The sequence below is a fragment of the Seriola lalandi genome, unplaced genomic scaffold, assembly GCF_002814215.2.
Source record: "Seriola lalandi dorsalis isolate HSWRI2012SDOR001 ecotype SW California unplaced genomic scaffold, Sedor1 jcf7180002052129, whole genome shotgun sequence".
Lineage (NCBI taxonomy): Eukaryota > Metazoa > Chordata > Actinopteri > Carangiformes > Carangidae > Seriola > Seriola lalandi.
In genome coordinates, this window is record NW_019522682.1 from 38,481 (window position 1) to 45,199 (window position 6,719).

At 40.0% G+C, this 6,719-nt stretch overlaps 1 protein-coding gene across 1 annotated transcript in view; it reads right to left on the bottom strand.

Moving 5' to 3' along the window:
* The window catches only part of LOC111650124 (dihydropyrimidinase-related protein 2), a 39,195-nt gene extending 33,604 nt beyond the window's left edge, over positions 1 to 5,591 (bottom strand). Inside the window, exons 1-2 of the mRNA XM_023399930.2 lie at positions 5,448 to 5,591; positions 2,623 to 2,791 (exon numbers count right to left, since the gene is read on the bottom strand). The gene's annotated coding sequence lies outside the window, so the exon portion shown is untranslated. The remainder of the gene's footprint in view (positions 1 to 2,622; positions 2,792 to 5,447) is intronic.
* Between the last annotated feature and the right edge of the window lie 1,128 nt (positions 5,592 to 6,719).

Below are 6,719 nucleotides of genomic sequence, written 5' to 3' on the forward strand. Positions count from 1 at the left end.
TGTGCTTTCATTTCAGGATCCATTACTCAAAGTAAAAATTTGATTGAGAAAATCAGTTTTCCGGGCCTTTAATAAAGGGCCATGATTTTTCAATTTCCAACCATTCCTTCTGTTCAGTAAATACAAATAAACTGTTGATGAACCGATTTTGTTGCAGATGCTCTGCAAACCTTCTCCTGAAGGTGAGTGGCACATTAAACATTAACATTAACATATGGCATTGGCATATTAGCATATCAGGGTTATCTTTGTTTGGGCTTGGACACTAAAAAACAGGAAGCATGGTGGTTGAAGGGTTAGGCTTAGGGTTAACCTCAGTTTAAATTATGCTTTGGGTTGCATCATGGAAAATGTTGGATCCGGTGTTTTTAGAATTTGACCCATACTAGGAAATGGGTCTCTAATGAATTCCCCAATTTAGTGTAAATGCAACAAGCTACCAAATCACTGGGGGGTCCTTTTATATCACCACCCCTGTAGTAATCAACACACTTGTCAAAATAATAATAGTTCAGTTCAAGTTCTCAGAATCCATTAGAACTGTAAACCTCACTACACTCACTTTAATCCTGATATTGATTGTTCTTCCTGCAAAATTCTGCACTGCAAATTTCAGTTTACACCAGTGTTTTCAGTCTTTGTAAACTTGACACTTTTTGGCCCCAGATTGTCTTCTCCCATAAGATTATAATTCATTTGATGCATTTTACTCTGCTGTTGCAGAATAATGCCCCTATATACATCTGCAGCGTGGAGTTTTTTTCAGCTTTTTTCTTAACTTTCTGCTCACATCCATGTTTTAAACTACAAATCCATCTTTAAAGCTTTTCTAAAGCTTGTCATTCTTACTTTCTCTTTAACACCACTTGCATGATTGTTTTTAACGCCCTTCAAGTAATCAAGCACACACTATAAGCACATTATCAATGCATTGTAACCGGATCAAAAAATATCACAATATATCAACATGCATCATGAATGTGGTGTAAAAATGTCATGTGACTATTATTGGAATCTTATTAATGTACTTCTTAGCTTTTAAATATCCCCATAAGTCCTGTGATGTTAGAGTAACATCTAAAATTTTAGAATCACATCACAGGACATGGACAGATTGAATTAAAAGAGTTATGACAACCAGTAGAATCCTCTCCCCTATTTGCATTGACCTTCATGAACTTACTATGTTGATCAGAGTAAAGTTAGACTGTCATCTTAAGCAATAGGCATCTACATTAATTACGGTTTGTAATGGGCATTTTTGCATTTACAGTTGAGCTTTACAGAGAATAGATAGCAGTGAGGTATAAATAAATCAGTGCTGCATGGTGATCAATAAGAACAGGCAGCAATAGCTTACTCTAACACACAATGTTAATTCCTGACTCATGTTATAACAGACAGAAGCTCTCTTGCACAAGTGGCCATGGAAAACATTTTAACACTGAGTCCATGTCAGCCCAGTTTCCATAACAACGTGGTGGGCAGCAAATGGCTTTGCTGCTACTATTTCCTCTCCCAGAGGACTGTGAGGGCCGCTGCATGTGTGTGTGTGTGTGTGTGTGTGTGTGTGTGTGGGTGTGTGGTCATGTCTGCAGGAGAGGCCGACAAAGTCTTCTGTCTGAATGTCAGAGGTGGATTCTGAATAGTGAGAATGTCGAAGGTGCAGCCACACCCGAAGGCCCACACAGTGCACCAACACCCCCTCCGCCCCCAGCCCCGCTTCTTGCTGAACTGTCGCTCCACAAAACAAAACAAACATCCCCTACCGAGAGCAGAGACAGGGGGGAGTGTTAGATAATTAGAGGGGAAAGTTGGCAGCGTGCTTTATAAATAGTTGGAAGAGACGGAGGGGGAGTCTGGTCTCTGGACAGGAAGGGCACGGTCCTGGCATCCAGGAACAGATGTAGGACAAGTAGTGAGATCAGCAGTATGTCTGGATTCTCTAATCGGCTACTCCTCCTGAAAACATCGGCTACTGGAGCTGTTTGTTAGATTAGATTATTAGCTCTGTGCAGCTCAGTTTACACAGCGGTTTGTCAATCTGAGAAAAGTCAATGTAATATTAATTAATCGTACAACATCAACATCAACAATTTGGTGGATTCTGCAGGAAACCAGATCCAAATATGTAAGAAGCTGAAATCGGTCAGCAGGCATCATGAAGCTGGTGCTGAAGTTTCAAAAGAAATCAAAACCAAGAAAAGTGAAAGTTTGCTCCCTCCCTGTCTTGCAAAAGGGGTTTCCAACCTCAATGAGACTATTTACTTCAATAAAAGTTCAATTAAAAAAAAAAAAAAAACTATCAACTACTAACAACTATAGCCACAACACCCATCAACATGTTAATGTTCAGACCCATGAATACTCAGTAATCCTCGAACTTGGCCTTCATTTTGATCTGCAACTACAGACCTGTAAAGTTTTGTGACTGTATCTATCTTCGTGGTGACAAAATGTGTCCATAGACAGATATAAATACCTGTGTGGTGCCGCTCCTGTCACTTAGCAACCTTGACAACACGAAACGTTTTATTTTACAAAAACTTGAGGTTTTAAGGCCCTTGGTTTTTTAACAGTTGCACCATTAGCTGTTCAACTGAGCTGAAACCCAATACTTACATTTTAAAGTGTAATCCTCAGGCTTTCTGTTGGCCTTGTTTGCTGCAAATTACTTTCATTACTGGCGTGCAAAGAATCTTGGAATAGGTTGGGCCACATCCGTTGGAGCCTTTGTTGCGTTGCTGTGACACAATCAGTCTTCAAACGCAGCCTCTGAAGGATGTGGCCCCTGAATTGGGACACAGAGATAGAGAAGGTGAGGCCCCTGGTTGTTGTCAGAGGCCCTGGTGCTTCTGCCCTCTTTCCACAGTAGACAATCCAGACCTGTCTCTGAAAGTCCAACATATACATATGCATTAATGTTGTTCAGGTGGTCAGTCGTTCAACTAGTTTGATCTAGACTGAAATGTTTATGCCCAAATACTTGCAAAACTAATGACATTCCCATTAGACTGAGCTGTGTTTAGTAGTAATTAGCAAATGTTAGCATGTTAACATGCTGAACTAAGATGGTGAATATGGTAAACATTATACCTGCTAAACATCTTAAAATGAGCACATTAGCATTGTTGCTCTGAGCAGTCAGTATGCTGACATTAGCATTTAGCAAAAAGCACCACTAGTGTCTAGTTCTCTGTTTCGTGACAATGCCCAAGAAAGCCCACTGCTAATGTCAGTTAGCAGGCTACATAGCTAATTAGCTAGTAAGCACTACTACATTGAGGAGCTTAAAATCGTACCTGCAAATATCAACACTGGTCAGTTTAGATAGTTAAAGTTATGTTGTTTACAGATCAACACCACAGCAAACAAGACACTGTCTGTTCTTCACTTGTAAACTACAATTAGCCTTGCAGCAGGTTGGTGTACATTACATCTTGGTGTGTCCGCTGGCTCAGCTGTCAATCAAACATGTACACAGGTCACCCCGGCTAAAACCAAAACAACAGCCTTTCTCATATTTGCTCAAAGACCTCTTGCTGTCTTTCAGAAGTAATTGATATATTAACATTAAATCTGAAATAACGACTTCCTGACGAAAGATAACTTCCTGATGAAAGACCAGTTGAGTGAAGAAGTGAGCATATGAATAGACATATGCATAATATACATATGCATTACTAGAAACTGCTATCTCTGTATTTTATGGCTATAATTGTGTCTAGAATTTGCATATTTCACTTTAGATATTGAAGCTGTTCGATCAGCTGTTATTTGATGTTAGAAATAAAGCATGAACACAGCTGATATGTCACACTGACTACACATAATAGCTGTCTTGATTTGCAGACACAGCATCTTAGGAAGTGAATCTGCCACAGTGAATTATTACTGATGGACAGACTGTCAGTGTTCAGATTTTTTCCTCTCACTCCATCGCAGCGTGTCTTTATCTGGCAGTGGGAGCTGCTGCAGTGTAGCGTAGTGCTGCTGAATCCTGAGGAGGAATGTCTCCTCACCAGAGGGATGGAGACAGAGCTGGCCACCACCCTGTAACCCATGGTAACGCCATCAGCTGCAGTGGGAGGAGCTACATGTCTCACTGTGTCTGGATTGGTTGGGAACAGGTGTTCTGAGGTTCCATATAGGGAAGATGGAGGAGGACTGGAGGAGGCATTGTTTGGGGTAGGGAGGGGTGAGCGAAGGGGGTACCTTCAGATCAGTCTTTGTTTACCTGATTAAAACTATAAGCAGTGACATAATATTATTTATAGATTTTCTGTTCTTTTTTTCTGACTTGGATCATGTGAACTTTTGACCTTTATATGTTTTGTATTAGATTAATGATTGACACATACACACAGTCACATCAGTGTCATTGTGTCGTTATCTTTGTTTCACACAGAGCTGTCTAATTTCTTCCTAATGAGAACAACCAGCTTAACCTTCCTTCCTACCAGCGGCTGTTTAAAAAAAAAAAAAACATTATTCCAGTTTCATTTGCTCTCATCACACAACTGAAAATTATAAATTAAAAGCTTGAAGGAATAATTGGATATTTTGGAAAATACACATCCTTGCTTTCTTGTCAAGAGTTAGATGAGAAGACTGATCTCATATTAATGTCTGGCCATGAATTGTGAGGCTACAGCCAGCAGAATGTTAGCTTAGCATAAACACTGGAAGCACAACACAACTAGCTAGGCTTACTCCAAAGTTTAAAAAAGCCATCTCTACAACTCACTACTTTGTTTGATCTGTACAACCAAACCAAAGTATAAAAGCAACAAATTGTGGTTTTACGCTGGACAAGTTCTTGGGTGCGATGTAAAGTCTTTGTGAGGATATGATTTTGCCTGTGTCCAGTCTTTGTGCTAAGCCAAGCTAAATTGCTGTTTGCCTCTAGTTTCATATTTTGCAAGCAGCCTAGCAAACAGACAACCTTTATTTTGCTTTGTGCTGTGTCTGATTTTACTGTGCAGTTTGCATCTGTGTTGAGAGGACCAGCATCCACAAAGAACTTCCATAAGAGATGTTTTACTCCCACTAAAATCCATGATATGAACAAAATCAGGTGTGGCAAGATGCATGTGTATATTTTTTCTGTATGTGTCCTGTATGTTACGCTAAAGGGTAGTTACTGATGGGATGTTAACCTATAGGGTGGTGGAGGGGGAAGCAGCCCAGACTGCAAAAACAGCACAACGTTATATGTTAGCAGCTTGAATATCTGAGAGGAAAACCTGCAACAAACCCCAGTGAAATCACTGAATAATAACTGACCCATGTGTATACATACTATAGACATGTAGACACTAATGCGTGGGAATGATTGAAGCAGAATGTGAAAAAGATGGTTTCTGAAGAAGCTTCATGTGTGAATGATAATGGATGACACTGACATTTTGGCAACAAGAGAAAAAACAATTGCAAATTCTGAATACCTTTAAGCCTGTTGGAGAAAACATAGCTGACAAAGATCTGCAGCAACTGCCCTTAGTTCTTTTACAGGTAGGATTTCACACAGATGCACGTTGTGGCGTTATATCATCACATTCACTTCTGATGGAAGTGCTCTGACCTGATTGAAGAAATGATGAAGATTGAGAAAATAAAAACACAAATGGATGAATTGAATGAACATTTCAAAGAATATAACAGAAACCAGCACTGCAGACTGTCCGCCACTGGAGTGCAGTGCTTCCCCAGAACAGCTCTGTACAGCTCATTAAATACTGAGAGAGAGAGAGAAAGAGAGAGAGAGAGAGAGAGAGAACAGGGGGAAAGACATAGAAGCTGTTTTCTTCAGGGGCCTCACTGAGCAGTTTCAAATGGCTACAATCGGTGCTGACATGGTGTCTTCCTGCTCTGGTTTCAGGCAGCTAAAACATCCAGGTCACACATGGTCAGAGGTTTGATGGATGACGATTCAGCAAAGAGCAACTCGATGCTACTGGAAACGTTATATTTATATAAACAGGAAAAGCTTTGAACAAACAGATTAGTTAGAGCAGGGCACATGAGGACAAATCATTTCAAACGCAGCCACTTCTTACCTAAGCTACGGTGTTCAAACTGATCCCAGTGTCTTCACACTGTAAATGTAAAGCAGGGTTCCTTGGAATTTCCAGCGAGTTAGGAAACATCTTGTGACTTCCTGTGAAACCCAGTGCGTCAGACCTCAGCTGCGTGTGCTAACTGACCAGGCATTCATGCCTCTGCTGCTGTGGACTTGAGTCACATCCAAAACAACGTGCTGCGGGCTATGCCAGCTGCTGAGGGCGACAGGGTGTGGAGGCGAGTGGATGGAAAAAACAAAACACTTGTAACACTTGAAAACGATGACGGCACATGCAAATAACAAGATGATACAAAATGAAAACCAGCAGCAGCAGCTAATTATTTTCATGACTTTTACCTTAAATTCTTCCTCAGCATTTGGTTTGTCAGACAATATGAAGTGTAAAAGTTTTCATTTTCCTGTCTACCTTTATGACTTTTTAGGACTTGATCCCTTTGGGCGCTGATAACTTGCATAATTTATTTCTATTCTTAATTGATAGACAAAACAGTTAATTTAAAAAACATGAATAAATAGAAAAAGGCCTTGAGGAACATACAATTAAGCATCAACAAAAGGAATAAAAAAAAAAGGTTAAATTAGGAATTTAAAGCCACATTTAGAAAAATTTGCTCTTTTATTTTCTTAATAGGTT